Genomic DNA, 24882 nt, shown 5'->3' on the forward strand with positions numbered 1-24882 from the left:
CCTGGTGCTATCCCGGACCATCCATCCGGTGGTCCTAGGATTGCCTTGGCTACGGAGTCATAGCCCGGTTATTGACTGGACCGGGGGAAGCATCCGAGCTTGGGGTAGTTCCTGTCAGGAGAACTGTTGTAAGGGCCGGACCGGCAGCTGCCCTGCCTTAGCTAGTGTGCCCGGGGGGGCACGGGTTGAGCTGGGCTCCCTGCCTATGGACTATAGGGACTTTGCAGATGTGTTTAGTCCAATAGAGGCGGAGGTTCTACCGCCTCATCGGTCGTTTGACTGTGCCATTAACTTGATGGCAGATACCATGCCACCGCGGGGCCGACTGTACACCTTGTCCCGAGGGGAGTCCAAGGCAATGCAGGAGTACATCCGGGAGAATCTGCGAAGAGGCTTCATCCGGCCTTCTACGTCCCCGGCCGGGGCAGGATTCTTTTTTGTTACTAAGAAGGATGGCTCCTTGAGGCCCTGTATTGATTATCGGGGGTTAAATGCCATCACGGTAAAGGATCGCTTTCCTCTACCGCTCATTCCCGAACTCTTTGACAGGCTGCAAGGAGCCCAGATATTTACTAAGTTGGACTTACGGGGGGCCTACAACTTAGTGCGAATCCGGCGAGGGGACGAATGGAAGACGGCTTTTAACACCCACGAGGGACATTTCGAGTATCGGGTGATGCCGTTTGGCCTATGTAATGCCCCGGCGGTGTTTCAGCGACTTATTAATTTTGTGCTCGAGGATTTGCTGAACTCCACGGTGATTGTATATCTGGATGACATCTTAGTGTTTTCCCAAAACCCCGCGGAACATGTGAGTCATGTTTGCGCAGTGCTCCAGCGGTTACGACAATACCGCCTGTTTGCTAAGCTCAACAAGTGCGCTTTTCATCAGAGGTCGCTACCATTTCTGGGACACATTCTGTTACCCGGGGGGCTACAGATGGAGCCGGACAAACTCCGGGCGATTCGAGAATGGCCACAACCGCTGGGATTGAAAGCACTACAACGTTTCTTGGGATTCGCGAACTACTATCGCCAGTTTATTCCCCGGTATTCACAACTGACGGCGCCATTGACAGCGCTCACTAGAAAAAACGCGAAGGTCCGGGACTGGCCGCCCGAGGCGCAGGAGGCTTTTCGCCAGGTAAAGGAGGCATTCAACTCAGCGTCCATTTTGTTAGCCCCGGATCCGGAAAAACCCTTTATCGTGGAAGTGGACGCGTCCGCGTTGGGAGCCGGGGCGGTCCTCTCGCAAGTGAATTCCAAGGGCTGGCGCCAGCCTTGCTCTTTCTTCTCTCGGAGATTCTCCCCGGCGGAATGTAATTATACAGTAGGGGACAGAGAGCTCTTAGCATTGAAATTAGCCCTGCAGGAATGGAGACATCTGCTGGAGGGAGCGGAACATCGTTTCACGGTGATCACTGACCACAAAAATCTACTGTATCTACAAGAGGCTCAACGGCTCAATCCCCGACAAGCCCGGTGGTCATTGTTTTTCGCCAGATTTCATTTTCAATTGGTCTTTCGGGCTGCGGCTCAGAATACCCCTGCGGACTCCCTCTCCAGAGCATTTGAGGTTCCAGAGGAGACTAAGGAGACCCATTCCATGTTGGATCCGGCATGCCTCAGCGCGGCCGTGGGGGAGGTCGCTCCTACGAAAGAACTAGTGCCGGCCGCTGAGCGAGCGAAGGTAATGCAATGGGGGCATTCGTCCAGATGGGCGGGACATTTTGGGTATCAAAAGACTCTGCGTCTCATTACCAGACAGTATCAATGGCCTCAGATGAGGCGGGACATTCTTCAATTTGTCACCACCTGTCCTATGTGCGCCTGGACCAAACCGGTAATCGGGACCCCCAGGGGGAAGCTACAACCACTGCCCATACCGACAGGCCCCTGGACGGAGCTTTCCATGGATTTTATCACCGACCTCCCCAGTTCCCGGGGACAGACGGTGATTTGGGTGGTAATTGACCGTTTCTCCCAAATGGCCCATTTCGTGCCCTTGCCGGGCCTTCCTTCGGCGGTCGTATTAGCCCAACTCTTCATTCAACACATTTTTCGACTTCATGGGCTGCCTCTTCGGATTATTAGTGACCGAGGCCCCCAATTCACCTCGCGTTTCTGGAGGGCCTTGTGTACAGCATTGGGGGTGAAGACCCATTTCTCATCAGCATACCATCCCCAAACCAATGGCATGGTCGAGAGGACGAACCAAACGTTAAAAGGGTTCCTACGAGCATTTGTCAACAAACGCCAAGATAACTGGGTCTCCCTACTTCCTTGGGCCGAGTTTGCATATAACCACAGTGTCCACTCGGCCTCGGGAGACTCTCCATTCTTCTTGGTGTATGGACGACATCCTCGACTTCCAGCACCTTTCCCGTCTGGATCTCCGACCCCCATGGTGAATGTAACTCTGGCAGATCTGCAAAGAGTCTGGGAAATGGCCCGAGAACAACTGCAGAAGGCAGCCACCAAATACAAGGTCTTCGCAGATCAGCATCGGAGAACCGCTCCCGACTTGCAACCAGGGCAGAAGGTATGGTTAAGCACCAAATATCTCCGACTTCGGGTGCCCTCTCGGAGATTGGGACCTCGGTATATTGGACCGTTTGCAATCCAATCACGAATTGGAGCTGTGACATATCGGTTGCGATTGCCTAGTACCCTGCGGGTGCATAACGCCTTCCATATTTCCCTATTGAAAAGTTTTCGAGGATCTCGATGGCACCCCCAACGGCAGGAGTCCGAAGATCTTGAAGCAGATCCCGATCCAGAGTATGAGGTGGAGGACGTTCTGGATTCAAAGAAGCGGCGGGGAAAGCTATATTACTTATTGTCTTGGAAGAATTTTGGCCCCGAAGACAACTCCTGGGAGCCCGCGGTGAATGTACATGCTCCGGAGTTGGTCAAAGCCTTCCACGCCCGGTACCCTTCCAAACCCGGGCCTGGGGGAAAGGGGGCATCCGGGGAGGATACTGTCCCGTTTCCGGGTCCTTACCTGCGCTCCCGCGGCGGGGAGCGATGATCGACGGGGGCCGCGGGCTCCCGTGCAGCAGAGACAAGCCGCCGACGGGGCCAGCGCTTCCGCGGGTCGGCCCGAGGCTGGCGACTCGCGGGAGCGAACGCCGGCCTCAGGGAAGGGAGGACGCCGGCCAAGATGGCGGCGTCGTTGTCTCCCCGGCCAGAGCTAGGCAGCAAGCAAGTCCCGCCCACTGGCGCCAGATTGGCGCATGGAAGAAGGAACTCCGCCTGCGAGGCGGGTCCACCAATCCAGGCCCTCCTGGCCTGTCAGGGCTGAAAGGATTGGCTCCTCTCTAGGGAGGGGATGGACTGGCGGGGGATTTAAACCCCGGACCAAGAAGGGTTCAGCGCTTCTGTTTCTATTGCCAGGAGCCGACACAGTGGAGTGCCTCTTCAGCTAGCCGTCCTTGCTAGCCACCTTCAGAGACTGTGTTCCTCTTCAGCTAGCCGTCCTTGCTAGCCACCTTCAGAGACTGTGTTCCTCTTCAGCTAGCCGTCCTTGCTAGCCACCTTCAGAGACCGTGTGCCTCTTCCAGCTAGCCGCCCTTGCTAGCCACCTTCAGAGACTGTGTTCCTCTTCAAGCTAGCCGTCCTTGCTAGCCACCTTCAGAGACAGGGTTCCTCTTCCAGCTAGCCGTCCTTGCTAGCCACCTTCAGAGACCGTGTGCCTCTTCCAGCTAGCCGTCCTTGCTAGCCACCTTCAGAGACCGTGTTCCTCTCCAGCTAGCCGTCCTTGCTAGCCACCTTCAGAGACTGTGTTCCTCTTCAGCTAGCCGTCCGTGCTAGCCACCTTCAGAGACTGTGTTCCTCTTCCAGCTAGCCGTCCTTGCTAGCCACCTTCAGAGACTGTGTGTTTCTTCAAGCTAGCCGTCCTTGCTAGCCACCCTTAACCTTGAGTGCCTCTCTCAGCTAGCCGCCCTTGCTAGCTGCCCTTTAGAGACTGAGTTGCTGACTACCAGCCAGGCCGGCCGTCACCCCGTGGTTCCAGCAGTCCTGCTGGCCGCCTGCAGCTGAGGGCTCAACCCTCGGTGAACGGCGGTCGCCGCGGGTGAAGATTCGGGGTGCGCAGCGGTCCTTAGAGGTCTTACCGGGCCTCCAGGAACCTAAGGGCTCACCAATAACCGCGACAGGACAAAATGTTTAAACAATTGCAAAGTATTTCAAAACTACGTAAGGAGCCCTGTTTTTTCTGGACAGCGTGTAGAATTGCCCTCAATGTTACTGATATGTTGTGGGTGTGTGATATGTTCATGTCTATCTGTGGTGTGTATTTATCAAAGTTTCTATGTTGCAGAAGATGGAACTGCTTCTCCCTGCCATATACTTACCCCTGAGGAGGCTCCCTTTGCATTAGGAGTGAGCTATGGCCTTTTCCTGTCCTTTATTCTGCAACTAGTCACAGCCTGATGGTACAGATTACTCTGACTAGCCCACACTCTGGCTTGTTTAGTTTTTAGAAATGTATCTTTCCTAATTGACTCTTTATACTTATATTAACCTTGAAGTTCCCATTCTGCTTTGTCTTTGGATAGGTCTCACGAGAGCTTCTGCTGGTCTTTGATATCGGACCTCTGCCAGCACTGATCTTAGCCTGTTTCATGACTACTCTTCGCCTGTTATCTTTATTATTCCTGGCCTGCAAACCTTTTGAGTCTGATCATGGTGTCCTGTATCTGGCCCATGGCCCATCTCCCTCCTTCTATCATTTGGTGATCGGAGTATACTCTACCTCTGTGGGAGCACCTCAGGCTCATGCTCATGGTCTGAAGAACAGCAGAAGCTCAACAGGGTCAGGTAGCATGAGTACATGCTAGAACAGTGGAGGGCCAAGCTCTGGCAAAGGAGGCAGATGAGATCTATCTAGAACAGGAAATGATATCAAGTGAGAAGGCCTTCAAAGAGAGTAGGAACCATAGAGCTGTTAAGAGTGATCAAACTGACTAGGAGAAACAACCTGCTGGTGGGAGGGCAGAAGTTCATTCCATCACAAAGTCCTTTTGAAACAGGACTATGCAATATCAATATTTCTATATTTGAGCTTTAATATGTAGAGAGCTGTAGAGATCTGTTTGTGTGTGTGTGTTTTTTTAAAAGAAGTTTAATTAATAATAAGCACATTTTAAACCACAAACTGAAGAAAAGGCAATGGAATGATTATAGACCTCCCTCCTCTCAAGATCTTATCAGAGCTGGTAGTGGAAAGTGTGTGTGTGTGTTTGTGTGTTTGGGGAGGGGAGGAGGGGTTTAATGAGGTGAAACAAGCCTCACACTTGCAGTCTTTGCTCACCTGCCTTTGCTCCTCCAGCATTCTTTTGTACTTGTGAAGATAATATCTAAAATGTATATGAATTAATTCAATGAGAGAAATAAAGGGGTTCAAGTGATTTACAAAGTGAAAAAGTTCTAGAATCTATTATAATAACACACATGGACTCCATCTGTTTATAGCAGTGCATGCCAGTAATGGCCATAAGGTGGCAGCATGCTATTGTCATAAGAGGAGATTGGTGATGCTGCTACTTGTGGTACTGTCACAGACAGTAGATTTATGCAGCATAAATCTGTTAGCATTACCGGACAAATATTTCCGGTGAAAGCTGTATGTGGTGAAAGCAGTTGTTTTATTCTGTAGTGTTATTACTAACAGGTGATGGAAGTAGTGGCAAAATTAAAGAGGCAGACCACACATGCCAGCAGTAGTTCAGCTGCATCAGAGCCTCAAGTAGTGGTTCAGGAGCAGGGTTCAGGAGCAGGAAGACTGTGTTATCCAGAGGTGAAAGCTGCAGGGCTACAGCCATCTGCAGCTGTTGTGCAGTCAGGGCCGTGCCAAAGGTCTCTGGTGCCCCCCTGCAGACTATCAGTTGGCGCCCCCCGGTGAAAATGATCGCTCACCACTTACCACACTGACAGGAATTGTCAGCAATATTCTTAGAAACAAATTGCTATACATTGCAAAATAAGATAGCAGATGTAAATTCTCAAAGTGGACATATTCCAAACACTAAAATGAAAATAAAATGATTTTTTTCTACCTTTGTTGTCTGGTGACTTTCTTTTTCTGATCATGCTGGCCCAGTATCTGATTCTGCGGCTATCTGTCCTCTTAACTCCGTTTCCAGGGCTTCCTTTCCATTTATTTCTTTCCTTTCCTCATTTCTTCTTCATTTCTGGTCCTCAGCTTCTGCCTATTTTCTTCATCTATGTGCAATTTTTCTCCTCTTTTCCTTTTCCCTCATTTCATCTCCTTCATCTCTCTTCCCTCCCCTTTATGTCCAGCAATTTCTCCTCTCTCCCTGAGCCCTGCCCTGCAATCCATATCCATCCATGCCCATCTGTCCCCTGCCCCCTCCATTCATCCTTATCCAGCAATTCCCCTCTCTCCCTGAGCCCTACCCTCCCATCAATCCATGCCCATCTGTCCCTTGCCCCCTCCATTCATCTCTGATCCTATCCAGCAATTTCCCTCTCTCCCTGAGCCCTGCCCTCCCAATCCATGCTCCTCTGTCCCCTGCCCCCTCCATTCACCCTATCCAGCAATTCCCCTCTCTCCCTGAGCCCTGCCCTGCAATCCATGCCCATCCATGCTCCTCTGTCCCCTGCCCCCTCCATTCACCCTATCCAGCAATTCCCCTCTCTCCCTGAGCCCTGCCCTGCAATCCATATCCATCCATGCCCCTCTGTCCCCTGCCCCCTCCATTCATCCCTATCCAACAATTCCCCTCTCTCCCTGAGCCCTACCCTCCCATCAATCCATGCCCATCTGTCCCTTGCCCCCTCCATTCATCCCTGACCCTATCCAGCAATTCCTCTCTCTCCCTTCCATGAACCCTGCCCTTGCATGCTCCTCTCTCTCCCCTACTCTCCGGCAACTATTCCCTTTCTTTTTTTTTCTTTTAATTTTACCTCCGTGACCATCCGGCAGCGCAGCGTCAGTGCAGGAGGCGGCGCTCCCGACGAGTCTAGCCTTCCCCTTCGCTCATGTTCCGCCTTCTTCTGACATCAAGGAAATGACGTCAGAAGAAGGCGGAACATGAGCAAAGGGGAAGGCTAGACCGGGAGCGCCGCCTCCTGCACTGACGCTGCGCTGCCGGACGGAGGTAAAATTAAAAGTATTAAAAAAAGAAAAAGGGATCTTGCTGCAGGAGAGAAGAGAGCGCGGGCAGTTGGGCAATGGGAGTGGGAGGGCGAGGAGGTAAGCATGGTGTGGCGGCGCCCCCCAAATGACGGCGCCCCCCTGCCATGCTTACCTCGCTTACCTTATTGGCACGGCCCTGTGTGCAGTGAATTGGCAATCTTCACTGGCAGGATGAGGGGCACTCATGGTGAGAATAATGACAAAATTGGTAAACAGTCTCCGTCATAAAACATATAGGAACAGGCTTATGAACCTCAACATGTATACACTGGAAGAGAGGCGGGAGAGAGGGGATATAATAGAGATGTTTAAATACATCAGTGGTATTAATGTACAGGAGGTGAGCCTTTTTCAAACTGAAGGAAAACTCTGGAATGAGAGGGCATAGGATGAAGTTAAGAGGAAATAGGCTTAGGAGGAATCTAAGAAAATACTCTTTCACGGAAAGGGTGGTGGATATGTGGAATGGCCTCCCGGTGGAGGTCATGAAGACGAGGACTGTGTCAGAATTTAAGAAAGCATGGGACAGGCACTTGGGATCCCTTAGGAAAAGGAGAAATTAGTGGCTACTGAGGATGGGCAGATTGGTTGGGCCATTTGGCCCTTATCTGCTGTCTTGTTTCTATGTTTCTAAAGCTAAAGGCTACATATGGAGAATGAGCAAATAACTTGAGTGTCAGAGACCCCAGCTGTGATGCAGGTAGCCACTGGGACAGGGTCTCCTTAGGGTTTAACAGACAACTGAAACCAAGTTACAGTTCAAAGGTAAGTATTAATAGGACTTCACTTTTGTGAAACGGGCAAATTTAAATCACACTTAGCCTGTAGTGCTACAGGTAAGTTGAAGCAAACACTCACTCTTGTAATCCAAGACAAGAGAACAAGGCTACACATAAGGAATATGGTGAAGCAAGACCAGGATGGATACTCAATAAGAAGCAGGATGTAAATTAAGATGCAAGATAGTGCAACACAATGCAATTTAATCTCCTACAATGACCCAGCAATGAACCAGCCCACAGGCAAGGGCGAATACCCCTTATTCGTTTGGTGGGTTCCAACAGAGCCAATCAGGAAACCAAAGGTACCAGCCCAGTTGCAGCCAGCTCAGTTCAGACCAGCTGCACATGAGAGCCGAAATGAAATTCAGTTTCAGTTTTATTTCTTGTGCTGAAACCAATCTCAAAAGATGTTTTCGGTAGGTTTTGGTTCACCGAGAACAGTTGTCTTCAGTTTCTGCAGTTCAGCAGAAACTGATCCCGCATTTTACAGTGGTTACCGAACCCGGCACTCCAGCAACCCCCTCTCCTCTGTTCATTCCTCCCTGCCCCTCACTGCTGCAGTGACAACATTGCTGCTTTTCACCTGACCCGAAGTGTCTCTCTGTAACAGGAAGTTCTGAGGCAGAACTTCCTGTTACAGAGAGAAAGAGAGTGAGTGAGAGAGAGAGAGGCTTCCGGCCAGGTGAGAAGTAACACTGTTTTCACTGCAGCAGTGAGAGGCAGGGAGAAGGAGCATGCAGAGGAGAGGGGAGCTGCTGGAGTGCAATTACCTAGAGAGATAAGAAGAGGTGCAACCTAGAGAATGCTTTGATGTCCCATTTAAGTATGGGCGTAGTTTGGGGGAGAGACGAGGGGAGGAATTGCTCTCCCCTCCAAATGATCTCTGCTCTTACCTGGGCAGCAGACAGGAGATCAGGATTGATTCAGGAAGAAGAGAACTGAGAAGCGATGATGCAGGCAGCGCAGCTCAGCGTCAGGGGACAGAGGAATAATGAGTCATTGTGCCACAAGGAATTTTTGGCTTGGGGAGATTACAGGAGGATCACCTTTGCAAGCTTTTCTACTTTCAATCAGTAATGTGTGCCACAGCAGTGGCATAGTTATGGGTGGGCCTGGGTGGGCTCAGGCCTACCCATTCTTAGCTCAGGATCACCCAGCGGTGGCACCCCACATCAACATCTCTCCTCCTCCACGGTGTCCCGGCATCTGCCTGCCTATTGCTGAATCCCATCCCTCTCCAGTGTACCTTACTACAGGTGCCTGCAGACATTCCTTATTGCTGCCTGCGGTGGCCCTGCAGGCTTCCATCGGGCAGGTCCTGCCCTTGCTGACATCATTTACTGTTTCCTGTCTTGCGGGACCTGGCCAATGGCCTGTGGGGCCGGCACAGGCAGCAATAATGAATCCATGCAGGTGCCTGTAAGGTACACCGGGGAGGGACAGGGTTCAGCATGGGGTAGGCAGATGCCGGGACACCGTGGAGGAGGAGAGATGTTGATGTGGGGTGCCACCGCTGGGTGAAAATGTTTTTACAAAATCTACAAACACACATGCTGTGCTGTTAACCGAATCTATTTCTAATGGCAAAAGCACTAACAAAATGGCGCCCCTTATTTAAAGAGAACGCCGTCAAAATGAACCAATCAGATGGGTAGGCAGGAGAGATGTTGATGTGGGGTAGGTGAAAAAAACCCTATAATTTTTGTTATATCTCTGGGGGTGTGGCCATGGCCCATTTAAGTTAACTCTGGGCCTATCCAAAATACTGGCTCTGGCTATGCCACTGTGCTACAGTGCTCAGTCCCCTTCTTGATTGGGTAATTGGTCACAGAGTGGCCTACAGTCAGCCACTCGTGGTGGTACTGTATGTGGAGTCAAGCGTGGAGACTAAATGTTTAGTGCAGCATTGCCCTCAGAAGATGGCATCACGGGAAAGTGTGACCATGATTGGTTCTATAGCTGCTACATTTGCTCGCTACTATAGCCACACAAATAGCATGCTACGGAGCATGCACCATTGTAGGTTAGTGTGACGATTACAAGTGTGAGGACTGGCAATGAAGGCAAATAAAATAATTAAAGGATGAGGACTTAAGCATTGGAGAGAGTAAGGCTTTTATGACCCATTACCCACATTACGTGTTTTTTCTTAAATCCTGCTCACTGTGCTCAGTCATAGGCGCCCGTACCTCCCAACCCCAATCGCAACTTTCTCTGCTCGCCGGACCTATTGGCCGCTGCTTTGTGCCTTCCCTTCCTATTGCTATTCTCTCTCTCTTTTTCATGATCTCTTTCCTTGCTCTCATCCAGGCTCCAGCTTTGCTCCTTCTCTCTCTCCATCTCCCCAGGAGTGGAGGAGTGGCCTAGTGGTTAGGGTGGTGGACTTTGGTCCTGAGGAACTGAGTTCCATTCCCACTTCAGGCACAGGCAGCTCCTTGTGACTCTGGGCAAGTCACTTAACCCTCCAATGCCCCAGGTACAAATAAGTACCTGTATACAATATGTAAGCCGCATTGAGCCTGCCATGAGTGGGAAAGCACAGGGTACAAATGTAACAAAAATAAAATTTACTGTTGCCCTCCTGGACCCTGTCCTTCTTTCTTTCTCCCATCTTCTATTGCCCCATGTGGCCCATGTCCCTATCCTGAGGCTGTCTGTCTCCAGTCCTCTCCTCTCTCTGCCACTGCCAGATGATCCAGACAAGTTGCATTGCACACCTCTTCCCCTAAGCAGCATTGTTGCTTCCCAGCACAAGCAACTAAGATGCACGGAACGGCAGCGGTCTGCGTGCTGCTGCCAACTGTTGAGTTTCCATGTCCATGCTGCAGCAGCATTTTTTGTTCCTAGAGCTGAGATGTTCTGGATGGCAGCTCTCTATGCGCCACTGCCAACTGTTGAGTTGCGCCTCTTTCCTCTCTCTGGACTCTCTGGAAGACCTGGTTGATAGGGAGGGAGACTCTCCCCTCCCATCCCCCACCCCACGCTGCTGCCATGCCGCAGCAGCAACATGTTTTGCTCCCTCCCTGAGTCCCTGACTACCAGGGCTGCCAGGCAGGCCTATGCAGTGCCAATAAACAAAAATAAAAAAGGCAAACACAAGAAGGCAAAAGTAGCCAAGAAATTCATTACGGCAGCTGTTTACACGCTACAGCCAACTGTTGAATTTAGCCTCTTTCTCCCCTCCCCCGCAATTCCTACCACCAATAACTGAGTACTAGGATGTCAGTTATGCAAAAATATTTTAAAAAATGTTAAGAGAGGAAAATGGAAATCAAATCTTACCAAGAAAAAACTCTTTAAGTAAATAAAGAACAGCATCTGTGATTCTCTACACACATACATAACAAATAATAAAGCTTTACTGTAATTAAACATATCATCAAAGTTGAAAGTATTCCAAACATTTTTTATGGGATATGTTCAACTTTGATGATATGTTTAATTGTAGACACTTTTCAGTTGGACACTACTGCACTTATATATTTTGGGAGATCTATGACCTCCTAAAATGATGTGACAAGCTTGCTACACCTTTACAATTTGTGTGAATCTAGAAAAGAGGCATGAGACACACTGAGTTCTCCAAATATACCAGATATTTAATTAATTAAAAACTGTTATTATGTTATGTTTGTGTGTAAAGAATCACAGGTGCTGTGGTAGTTTTTTTAATTACTTAAAGGAAGTCATTTAGAACGTGCACTATAATTACAGAGGTTGGTGGCGTAATGAGGATTATTTGTTCTCTTCTTTTTTTCCTTTAATGTCCTGGAATTATGTAAATATTTTAAAAATGATAATAATAAAAAAAAATTTATTCACATTCACACAAACAGACTTGAGGCTTTTTCTTTTGTTTTAGTTTCGGTTTCAGCTGTGAATGAATTAATAGTTTCGGTTATGGCAGAAAGTGAGAAAACAGTTTCAGTCGGCCTCTACTGCACATCCTGATGTAAGCTTGCTGTTTTCTGGACCTGACAGTGTAAAATGAAAGTATCTGGAAATTATTCCGAGTATCTGCCGCTAAGGTCTCAGTCTTTTGCATACTGGCCACATACAGTCCCCTTATTTCACCTGAAAAAGTACAGAGGAAGCAGAAGCCAAACAGCTTGGGTTATCAAATGTGCTGTTAAAAACATGAGTGAAGCCAGTGGTGAGGCCACAAGTGGGCTTGGGTGGGCAGGGAGGAGCTCACCCACTTTGGGTCCAGGCCCACTTAGCAGTAACTCACATGGTTGGTGTTGCTGGTGGGAATGCCCAAGCTCCATCCATTGAAGATGTCCCTGCCTGAGTCCCCCATGCCATCTGAGCAGTGGCGAAGTCAATGGCGGGCTTGCAGCTGCCAGCACTGACATCTCTCAAGCATGCTCAGTTCACACAAATGAACTTAGCATGCTTGGTGAGTGTAGGTGTCAGTGGCTAGAAGTGCACCTCTGACTTCCCTGCTTCTCAGATGGCATGGGGGGGGGGGGGGGGGGCTCAGGCAGAGGGATATTTTCAGCTGGCAGGGCTTGTGTTTGAGTGCCTACATATGTATATTGTAGTTCAGAATAACTAGTCAGGAAGCATGCATAGCTGACATACCATAAACTAGCAAAATACTGTTTATTTTAAAGGCATATTAATTGTTTCTTTTGAGGTTTTTTTCTTGGGAACCTGTACTTCTGATATATCAGGTAAACCAAGGATACCTGGTGCCAGAGATAAAAGTTAACTTTCAAGATGGCATTTGTAGTACCTTGGATTCTCTTGTAACAGAAATCATTATATGTAGGGCTAGCAAGGTATGTGTGATTTAGAACAAAATTTCTCAGCTCTAAAAGATAAAGACACGGGGGCCAGTATTCAGACTGCGGAAGTTAGACCTGGTCAGTTTAAGCCTGGATATTCAATGCAGGTCGTTTTCAGTGACCGGCACTTAATATCTGGTTTGTTTTTGGCTGGTTATCTTTAAACTGGCCAAAGATACACCACATTTCCATGTGGCCAAATATGGCCACGAAACCCAGTTTAAAAATCGACAGATAGATGGTTACATTGGGCGATATAACTGGTTATCTGCTAGCTGCTAACCGGGGATATTCAGCGGGGGATAAAAAGTTATTCTCCACTGAATATCGGTGGATAGCCGGTTCAGCGTTATTTATCCGGTCAGCAGCCGTTCTTACTGGTTTAATAGCACTGAATATCGGAGGGGCAGTGTATTCTTGCACAGATGTGCAGTTTGAAAATAGTTATAAGAAAGAGGCTGAGTTTTAAATTTAATTTAAATGTGCAAACACCATTTATAAATGTATTTCTTGAACTAATAATCTACCTTATAAACTGATCAGTTATATTATGCTCTAAAATGCCTGCTATATAAACCAGCATACAAGGATAAAATTTCCTCCAAACATTTCTCAGAAACTTCTGCTTCAAGAAACCCTATGCTGCAAGGGATATATGTTGTTAATAATAACAGGTGATTTCCATAGATTTCTATTCTTATGTCACATAAACCTCCAGATTCTATAAATGCGTGCAAATGTCCGCATGCAAAATTACATGCTAGCTTGAGATGTGTGCGCAACTAAATTGGTTAATGAGCTAATCAGCTCCAATAATTGAGTGCTAATGAAGAAAAGGCTAGACGAATTTCATATTTAATATAAAAAGTTTATTTACAATTCTACTGGGTACCTTCAATGGAGGTATCCAGGAAGCATATCTAGACAAAGCAGAATGCTTAATACATATTCCTTTCATCCTGCTTAAATACTGTTTTTCCCTGCTCTTTTTTCTAACATCACGTGCAGGCTATATCATACCATAAATACTTTAACTTAAAGCAGAACATATGCCGCATCTGCTTCCCATTATTGCTCACTTTTCTTTTCTCTTACAGACACTCAGGCGCCTTGCCCTTGCCCGTTCTGCAGCACTCTCTATCAAGACATGGGGGGGAGGTTGCATTAATCAATCACTGTCAGCACTTCCTGCTGCTGTGAACTTTTTTCAACTCTTTATATTTCTTACAATCCTCCCTTGAGATCTGATGACTTGTCAGTCAGGTCTCACACTTTCTTATGTGCGTGCACTTTTGGGTCTGGTACTGGCTTCCTTTTGTCTGCGAGATTAGAAAATAGGACATTCATATACACACCTCCTCTAATCCACCCCCTCATTATTTATGGTATGCTATGCCTGCAAGCTCTGTCTTTCCATCATCTTTATCATACGTCTTTCAATATTTCTGCTGACATATTAAAGTTCTATTCATTCTTGATTTCAGTTACCATTGTCATTTTAAAAGTATCCTGGCATATCTTTGCAAACATGCTAATACACATGTTACACAGCATTAAACAGATTCAATTGTACTAGGGTACAAAATTTATATCTCTTGAGGTATATAATTTATACCTCAAGAGCTTCATCAAAGGGGAATACACTGTCATTCATTCTTACTTTTCATTAGCTGATGTGGCATTAAAAATTACACAAATTAAAAGCATATTCCAAGGTTATTAACATTCATTGAATCAGTTGTTACATACCCTTGAGTTAAAGTCTTATTGCAGCTTGTTTTATTGCCACACTTTTCTTTGGTGGCTGTGACATTTATAATCACTGTACTTTTTCCTATAGACCAATTACCTGTTACAACATTGTGCGTGTAATTGCACTTTATCAGGGGAATGTTTTCAGTTGTCATACTATTAATTAGACACCAAAATGATGTCTGTGGGTACTTGTCCGTAAGCAAGGCTTGCTTATAAATAGTCTCATTTGTCCAATGAAGGTTTCCATCATCCCTTACACAGGTATTATTGGGATAACAGACATGATTTTATCATTGTAGTCCCATATATCATAGCTGGCAAGGACAAGGATGATGTCAGTCAGTGGGCACATATGATACAATCAGTCAAATTCAACATCTTGGCCGCTGTAACAAGTCTATATGTGTTCATTGTCCATTAACAAACAACAACAAAACAACAACATCCCAATACCATCATGTTTAGGGACATGATGTTTGTTTATTCTTTGTCCATTTCAATATTATTAGTTCGTCGAATATCTGATAAGTATGACCTTCCAGACGGGCAGCGGTCTGAGTAAGGGCTGTGATAGCAAAAGGTCCTACATACACAGGATCCTTCCACGTTTTATGTGTAAAGTTCTTTCGCAGTACTAGATCACCTACTTTAAAAGCACAAACATCATTAGTAGTCCCTGCCTGTGATGCTACATTTGTTCGGATCATATCACTTGTCAGGTTCAACATTGGTTGTAGCTTTTGCCAGTACTGAGCTTTGCTATTAGTACTTGCTGTCTGCATCGGGAAGAAATGACGTCCTGTCTGAATTTGGAATGGGGACAATTTAGTACGCCCATTAGGTTGGGCCCTTATTGTCATTAATGCTAATGGCAATACATCAAGCCATGTATATAATTTTCCCACCATTTCTTTATTGAGAGATTTTAGTAAGACTCTCAATTTTGTTTTTAAAATGCCATTGTAGCGCTCCACCAAACCATTGGAGGTGGGGCGATACACTGATACTTTCCTGTGTGTTAAACCCATAATCGTTTCCATTTCTTTCAAAATACTGTTATTAAAATGTGTCCCGTTATCAGAAATTATTCTAGACGGACACCCATGTCTTGGCATAATATGAGTTACCAGGCATTGTACCACCTCATGTGCTGTCTCCCTTTTACATGGAAATGCTTCTATCCACCTTGAAAAAGCATCCACCCAAACTAACAAATACCTTTTTCCCTGCACTGGAACAATCATATCAGTGAAATCAATATACCATTCTTTTGCTGGGCCTTCTGGTATTGGAAGTGTCCCAGGTGATATTTTAGGACCTCTTTTAGGTATGTTAATATTGCATACCATGCAATTTTGCACAACCTGTTGAATCAGGTTATCAATTTTTAAAGTCCAAAATCTTTGCTCAAATTTTTGTTTCATTGTTTCCTTATTCCAGTGCATGGTTGCATGCCACCCAGCCAATACCTTAATCGCCTGGCTCATTGGCATACAAGGTAATCCTTCTTCTGCATTAAACCATTCACTTCCCAATTTCATACATCCTCTCTTCAACCATTTTTCACTTTTCTGTCCCTCTGGCTGCCACATTTCAATCTTATCTACATTCGTAAGTGGCCCTTCCTGTGTCTGTCTAGTATTATACAAAATCTTTTCACTTTGCTTAACCACCTCCGTTGCTGCTGCATCAGCCATTGCATTACCTAGTGCCTCAAAGGTTGGCCTTTCAGTGTGGGCCGGGGTCCACACAACTGCAGTTTTTCTACCTTCACGTTCCCTTCTAGCCAAAATTTCAAACAGCAATTTCCAATATGTGTAATGTTGTAGATTTTTACCTGCACTGGTTATCATCCCCCTACGCTGCCATTTTAATATATGATACTGTAGTGAACTTGCAACGTAACCACTATCAGTATATATGGTGACATTTTGAGTCATATCAGTGTGTTGTAAGGCCGTAATAACGGCTAAAAGTTCAGCATGCTGTGCAGTCTGGTCAGGAGGGGTTTTATATTGTACTTGCATTATCTTTCTTAGATTCTCATCTACCTGCACGCAGGCAAAGCCTGCAACAGTCCTTTCACAAGCTCCATCTGTAAACCATATTAATCCATCAGATAAGGGTTCAAAAGTAAGACAGTGAAATGTAGGGATTTCTATAGTATCGATCTCACCCTCTTGATCGACAGGAAAAAGCAGATCTATCTTATTTCTCTGTTCTTTAGTTAATGGTATTATTCTTATATCTTGTCCTAAAAGTACTGCTTGATATTTTCCAAATCTAGTGGCTGTCAATGCCGTCTGGCTAGGGCTCAACAGCGTTTTAATCGTGTGGTTAGTATGTATTACAATAGGAACAAAAGGCATTTGTGCTCTCCATTTGCCTACTGCTGCCACAATAGCAGTCAATAACTTTGGTATCTCTTTCATTCCCTTTTCCACATGATTAAAAGAGCCTGATAAAAAAGCTACTGGTGTATTTACTTCATTATTTTGATTAATCATAGCTGCCCAACTGTTTCCCATGTCTTTTACCCACAAATGCACAGGTGATTGTATATCTATTACTGCTAAGGGTCCTGGGGATAACAAATCCCTCACAATCTTAGCCAGCACTATCTTATCCTGCTCTTCCAATACAATTAGTGTATTCTTTGGTGTAGCTGCGGGCAGTTTCAAATGTTTATACAGTCTCATTACTTTTTGTGTATAATTTGGTATCCATTGTCTGCAGTAATTTAACATTCCCAAAACAGCACGTAACTGAGTAACTGTTTGCGGTACCGGGGATTCATTTAAAATAGATATAACTTCCGGTATAATGACCTTATGTTCTGCTGAAACATTTTGTCCTAAAAAGGTGACAGTAGACTGAGCTATAACACATTTTTCCTTGTTACATTTATATCCTAACTCTCCTAATAACAAAAATAATTTTCTAGTCCATTCTAGGCATTCTGCTTCAGTCTCAGCAGACAATAGAATATCATCTACATAGACAAACAATGACACCGTGTCAGGCAAGTGACTCCTGAAATCCTTTAAATCCATCATTAGTTGTTTTGAGAATACCGATGGACTATCAGTAAAGCCTTGCGGCATCCTAGTCCACCTGTATGCCTCATTCTGTACTATAAATGACGTCAAATCCCTAGACTCTGGATGAAGAGGTATTGAAAAGAATGCATTAGACAAGTCAATAACAGTGTTATATGCATATATATTTTGGGTATGCAAAAGAGTAGCAGGATTTGCACAAATCGGAAATTGATTTCTTGTAACTTCATTTAGCTCTCTTAAATCATGTACTATCCTTACATTGTTTTCCCCTTTTGGAACCGGAAACAATGGGGTATTGTACGGGGATACTGAAGGTTCAATAATACCACATTTCAATAATTTACCAATGTGTTCCAGGGTTTTGGATACTAATTTAGGTCGTATGGGGTAAGGGTCTTGCTTCGGCCCCTGTGCCCCTTCTATTAATTCTATCTTATGGGGTTTTGCATTTACGGCTAGTCCATATGGTGACTCACTTGTACTCCAAATATGTTGTGGTAATTCTTCCATAACCTTTACTTTATTTTCATTATTCAACTGCTGGACCATGGTGAGCAAACTTGGTATTTCTTTATTTCCAAAATCTAAACACAGTCCTAATTGAGACAACAAGTCTCTACCACACAAATTTACTGGGCAATCAGGTGCCACTAAGAAGGGTACCACAACCTCCCTTGAACCGTGCGGTTGGCATTCCAAGCGCACCAGAGTCGGTTCTGTTAGCCTTTTTCTTTGTTCTATCCCCGTAAATCCCACTGTTGTTCTATACTGATTTGAAAGCTTAACTCCCTGCGGTTTTGCACATAACACAGAGGTACTCGCCCCTGTATCTATCAAAAATCTCACAGGAGTTCCATATTTTCCAATTGTCAATGTAATAAAGGGCTCCCTTGTGTCTAACCTGAAAATCATTCCCTCTTCCTGACACGGGTCTGTTTCCAGTCAATAGCATTGGTCTGGAATATTCTGCCAAGTTGGAAAGGCATTCACAGTACCCAGTCTCTGTACTGCCGCTCCTGGTCCCTGTGATTGCGTCGCCGGCTGCTGTATTGCAGTCTGCGGAGCACTCACAGGCATTCCTACTACTTGTGGCATTAATCCTTGCTGCGTCTGCATTTGTACTTGGGGCATTCCTGCATTCTGATAACATTCTGAAGCATAGTGACCAAATTGATTACAGCCCCAACATTGTACATGCGTCCTTCTATTAGGTGATGGTCCTGATCCTTGCATCCCTCGACCTCTACCCCTGCCTCTAACCATGCCTCGTCCCCTTGGTTGGTACGGCCGGCTATATCCCGGTTGTACATAGTAAATGACCTGTGGAGGTACAATTGTTTCCTGTTTTTTGTTTCTATCCTGTTCCTTGCTTTCCAAATCCTTTAACTGCATAGTCATTAACTTAGAAGTTAATTTAGCCTGTTCTTTCTGTGGGGTCTCTATCAGTTTACGATGCACATTACTAAAATGCATCAATGTCTCTCTTATTTCTGGCCACGGCTTTGAGGACAGGGCAATGACAGCGTCTAAATTCTTACGCATATTATCAGGCAGTGTGGACATGAATAGGTGTAAAAATACTGCTACATTATGGTCCACATCTGCATCTTGCCCTGTTTGAGCCTTATACAAATTTATACATTTTGTCAAATGCGCCGAAAAATCAGTTTTAGGGTCCCATTTATTTGCTGTTATGGCTGAAAAATCATTCGGGGTTGGATACATCACATGCAGAGCTGCAGAAAGAGCAGCCTTACTATTCCCTGCGTATACATCCCCATCCACAGTATGTGATGGCAGGCGCTGATATCCACACTGCACTGCCAGTTGAGAAATACTGATACCTGACGCTGCACACAGGGCTTTAAAATCTCCAATAGTCAATTGAGTCCCTGCAGTTGCCTGTTCTATCCCATCTAACCACATACGAGCTCCTTTCACTATACTGGGAATTTTTGCAACTAAAGTTGTGACATCTACGGGGGTGTATGGTTTGTAATGGCGTACTCGATTGCCAGCTGCGTCTAAGCGCGTCATAACTGGCATGACCTGTTCACTGAAGCTGGAGGCCAGTGCCCCACAGACTTCCTGCTTTTGTTCTTCTTCCAAATCACGTTTTATTTTGTGGAACCAATGATCCCAGAATTCCAATCCCTCTTTTACAAATGTTCCAGTCCCTATACCCGGGCAAGTTTTGTTGACAATCTCTAATAATTCCTGAATGTCCTCATGTGTACTAGGACCATTTTCATCGCACGGCAAGGGGAGCCGTTTTACATCTAACAAGTGTCTAGTAGCCCCCCACCATTCCTCACCATATCTAGTATTATTCAGTCTCATAAGCTCTGCAGCCACATGCGTGCCTCGAAAAATTGGCCTGGGGGGCCCTGGGGTTAAAGATGTTGGCATAGTTTTTGTTCGCTTATGAGTTGGGGTTGACATGGTCATGGGAGGCTCGGAATACATCCGCAGTCGTCCCTCAATTTCAAATTGAGTTGCCAGGTCATATTGTTCTGATGTAATTAGGGTTTTCAAATCAGGGTAAGTGCCTGATTCTGCACTAGATTTTCCTTTTTCTTTCTGTCTCACCCGTTTTTTCTCCTTTTTCTGTTCCCTAGTCCCCACATCACTGTCCTCATTATCCCCTCCCTTTTCACTTTCTGAATCACTGGGGGGGGGGGGGTCATCAAGAGCCGAATACCCAGCGCATGGCACAGAGCGCTTTGGCTTTGATTCCTTCATTTTATCAGTCGCCCTTAGGGGGCACAACGTGTCCCTACTAGATTCATACGACGGGGGATTATTTCTTTTATACATTTCTGCCTCTTGTTGTATCCTATCTACATCAGCATGAAAAAGATCTGCTGCTACAGAAAATAAATTCCAAATTGTAAGATGCTTCTCTAAGCTTTTCTTCTTTTTTTTATTCTCTTGTATATATTTCAGGAGAGATAATAATTTTGGACGATCAAACGATCCATACTGAGACCAGTTTGCATCATATTTGACCCATTTCTCATGTATTTTTTCAATCTGTTTTTTTTCTAACGGGAATAATTCTATGACATGCTGCAAAGGGGAGCATTTTTTTTGACTATCTAAATCTAAATACAAAGTAAATACAGGAGTTTCTTTCTTCTCTGCCCCTTTCCCTTCCATTTTATTCTGACTATTAAAATTTCTCCTATAGAGCCACAACCTACAAAAATATACTAATGCACTTAAACAAAGAAAATATACAAAAAAGAAAACTACAAAGCTAAACAAATATACCACTAATAAGTCCACAATGTAAGCTTACTCACGCGTCTTCTTATTTCTCTTTAGCAAGCCCAGGAGTCGTCACCTGTATGTCCACGTCAGTAGGTTGATCACTCCCAAATCAGTGGTACACAGTAATCAGGCTTAAACAACGCTTGCTCTCACAATCCAATCCTGTAAAAAACTTCATTAACAACAAACACTTAATTTGTCATTCGTCTCGCCTTCTCTTTTCCATGTGCGGCATAAATCTTCACTCCTGGCTGGCTCGCCACTTTGAAGAAAAGGCTAGATGAATTTCATATTTAATATAAAAAGTTTATTTACAATTCTACCGGGTACCTTCAATGGAGGTATCCAGGAAGCATATCTAGACAAAGCAGAATGCTTAATACATATTCCTTTCATCCTGCTTAAATACTGTTTTTCCCTGCTCTTTTTTCTAACATCACGTGCAGGCTATATCATACCATAAATCCTTTAACTTAAAGCAGAACATATGCCGCATCTGCTTCCCATTATTGCTCACTTTTCTTTTCTCTTACAGACACTCAGGCGCCTTGCCCTTGCCCGTTCTGCAGCACTCTCTCTCAAGACATGGGGGGGAGGTTGCATTAATCAATCACTGTCAGCACTTCCTGCTGCTGTGAACTTTTTTCAACTCTTTATATTTCTTACACTAACAATCAATTATTGACATTAATTGGCATCATTTGGATGTACATGCATCTTGCTGCATGCTATTCTATAAAGATCCGCCTGCAAATCTTATAGTGTGCAACTCAAAAGGGATGTGGCCATTGCAGGGGCATGGGTGGATCGGGGGCATTCACTAAAGATGAGCGCAGTATTACTGAATACCAGGGATTCACTTCTAACTTATGTGCCAGGATTTATACCAGGTTTCAGTTGGTGTAAATCCTCACACCCAAAATTTGGCATGGAAATCAGCTCTAAGTGCTATTCTATAAATGGCACACAACTCGGAGCGCCATTTATAGAATAGCACTCCGTGCAGATTTTTCTAATGCCATTTACTGAATCTAGGCTGAAAAGAATTCCAAAAGAGGAAGGATTGCATGGAGCAAAGCTTTAAAAATGGGGATATTAACAATAATGGTAAAAAGCCAAAATGTAAATAGCTAAAGAAATTGAAATAACAAAATCTGAAAATGTTTTTACAAAATCTACAAACACACATGCTGTGCTGTTAACCGAATCTATTTCTAATGGCAAAAGCACATAAAATGGCGCCCCTTATTTAAAGAGAACGCCGTCAAAATGAACCAATCAGATGATTCTGACATCACTCAGAAAATGCAAACATCTGAGTCATAAAAATGCAGCCCATTGAAGTATGGTGTTGAGACCATCAGGTTCCAGGGTCTTCAAATGATATATCCAATGTTGTTCTTGCTGAAGTAATATATAGTATTAGGATACTTTTTTTCTGTTGTTGTCCCTCAAGGCTCACCATAGTCTCCAGTACTTTTTAAAATTTTCATGTCTTTTTTAGGACAATTTAAGTTAAATCCTGAAGAATTATTTGCTATCCTTTTCAGATGATATTCTATTTCTTTTACCAGTGCCTTTTAAAATCTCAGAATTGTCTGATATTGTAACTTCAGAGATACACAGAATTCAGGAATGCGCTTTCTTAACAAGTTAAAATTAAATCCAAATAAAGACTAAGGTTTTATGGTTTAAGAGACCGGAAGAGACTATACCTTCTTCCATTTGATTGTCTGACAATAAAATACTACCTATTGAAACAGAGTCTCGGGTACTGGGAGTGATTTTAGATTCTTCACTGTCTTTTTAAGTTAAGACAATTGAGACTGATACGATCATATTTCACCAAGGAGACTTTTGCACTTTTAGTTCAGATGATGATACTTCTTCATCTTGTCTATTGTAACATATTGTATTTGGGGCTTTGTTCTAAATATTTAAAAAAGCTTCAACTAATACAAAAAACTGCTGTGAGACTAATTTTTAAAATAACTAGGTTTACTAGTGTTTCGTGTTATATGGTGAGTCTGCACTGGCTTCCAGTAGCTGAATGTGTTTCATTTTAAAGCACTTTGCTTATTGTATCAGATTATTTATGGTTCTACTTTGCATTTATTAATAAGTATGGTTTCCAAGTCTTTATTTGGTCATTCTGTAAGATTGTTTAAACAGCATACTCTCTGTCCTTTGTCTTCTGGTAAGATATGATTCCAGAGGGTATTTAATACTGTTTATGCAGTTATTGTTATCCCACTATGGAACTCTCTTCCATTAATCATCAGAGTTGAAAGAAATTATTTGAAATTTCGTAAACTGCTGAAAACCTATTTTTTTTTGAAAGTTGTTAACCATATTATTTGCCTTTTAATTATTTGTTAAGATTGTGTTATGTGTTACTTTAGGGTTACTCCCAATTGTACATTGTGTTGACCCTTGTTCTTAGTGAAAACTGGGATTAATAAACACAATATTGAAACTGACATTGACAGATTAGGACAGTCATTAAAAATTAAGTTACCCAAAAGGGTCAGTATTCCAGAGTTTTTTTTAAAAGGAGATATGCCAGTTAACAGACTTGCACAACAGTATGTATAGGTGCTAGCTCTGTGAGTGCTGAATATTTCCAATATTGAACAAGCTCCTCAATTTTGAAATTTTGGCACCTATGATAAGATATTTTTATTGTGCATTTCTTTCCAGGCCTCTTTTTTCTTTGTTCTTTATTCCATAACAGAAAATTGTTAGAAATAGCTATCAGTATTTTCATCAACATTCCTTTCAGTGAACTACTGTGATTTCCTGTCATAGAGAGTCAAGCATTCAATTTGCTCCAGGGCTATTTCCAGTTCTACTGTTTGTCAGATCCATGGGGTTCCTGCAAGAGCAAGTTTTGTTTGAATCCTACTTTAGCAGCCCTTTCTATCCCATATAGCCTCTGTGCAATTACAAAATGGAGTGCTTACTGCAGTTTATGCCCATTACCTTAACTCACATTAACTGAGAACATGGCACATATCCAGGAAACAGTCAACTGCACCTTTCAAGACTATATTAACGGTATTAAATGCGTTAGAAGCTTGTCCCACATGTACCTGCATATAATAAATGTAAACTATTTTGATTGTACCACAGAAAGGCGGTATATCAAGTCCTATTACCATTAACATCGTGGCTGATGTTTCCCAAACACCAACTACTCCCCCAAGCATTACTGTGGATGTTTTGAACTTACTGTACATTCAAAATTTTCCATTAGTGTGTGTCAAGTGGAAACCCTTACTGTGCTTTAGTAACTACATACACTGGACCTAACTAAGGCTGCAAGTTAATCACAGTTAACTATGTGGTTAATACACTAATCATGAACCTTGATTAAAAAATTAATTGTGATTAAAGAATTTTATCACACTGCAGCATCTCCTGTCTCCTCAAAACATCTCTTCTGCTCTCTTCCACTCCTAACTCCTGTCCTCAGCATGATCCAGCATCTTTCCCTCCAACTAGGATTCAACATCACCCCCTGCACGTTAGCCTACCTTAAAAAATGGTCTTCTGTTGGTCCCCAGCAGCAGCAGTGGTGCACAAGGGTTGCCTGTGGAATGCTTCAAATTTTTTCCTCTGGCCCATTCTGTATCCTCTGATATCAGTTCTTGTTTTTTCATGGGCGGGATGGGTCATAGGGAAAGCTTCAGATCTATACACAGGCAGCCACTGCCAGGGACCAACAGAAGACCACCTTGAAGAAAGACTGGGGGGAGAGGGGAATTGAGAGGAGGCAGATGCCGAACCCTGAGTTGGGAGAGTGGAGTGAGCTGCAGAAGGGGTCACCAGTGGAAGATCTTGCCAAAGCAGTAAGTTCCAGCAGCTATGAAAAGAACTTCGTGTTGCTCATCACCAAGTTTGTGTTGCTACTCATGAGGGTGGAGGGGAGGAAGGTTAGTGCTGAACAATAGGAGGGGGGGGGGGGGGGGAGAGAAATAATGGATCTGGGGAAAGAGGAAAGGGAGAGAAGGAAGAGAAAGGGAGATATGTTGGATCTGGGGGGCGGGGGGGAGGGA

The 24882-nt window shown here is 44.5% G+C and overlaps 1 protein-coding gene across 2 annotated transcripts in view; it reads left to right on the forward strand.

Moving 5' to 3' along the window:
- Positions 1-24882, forward strand: part of LOC115463310 — a 136167-nt gene that overhangs the window by 52717 nt on the left and 58568 nt on the right. The window lies entirely within an intron of this gene.

Source organism: Microcaecilia unicolor, chromosome 2 (assembly GCF_901765095.1).
Source record: "Microcaecilia unicolor chromosome 2, aMicUni1.1, whole genome shotgun sequence".
Taxonomy (NCBI): domain Eukaryota; kingdom Metazoa; phylum Chordata; class Amphibia; order Gymnophiona; family Siphonopidae; genus Microcaecilia; species Microcaecilia unicolor.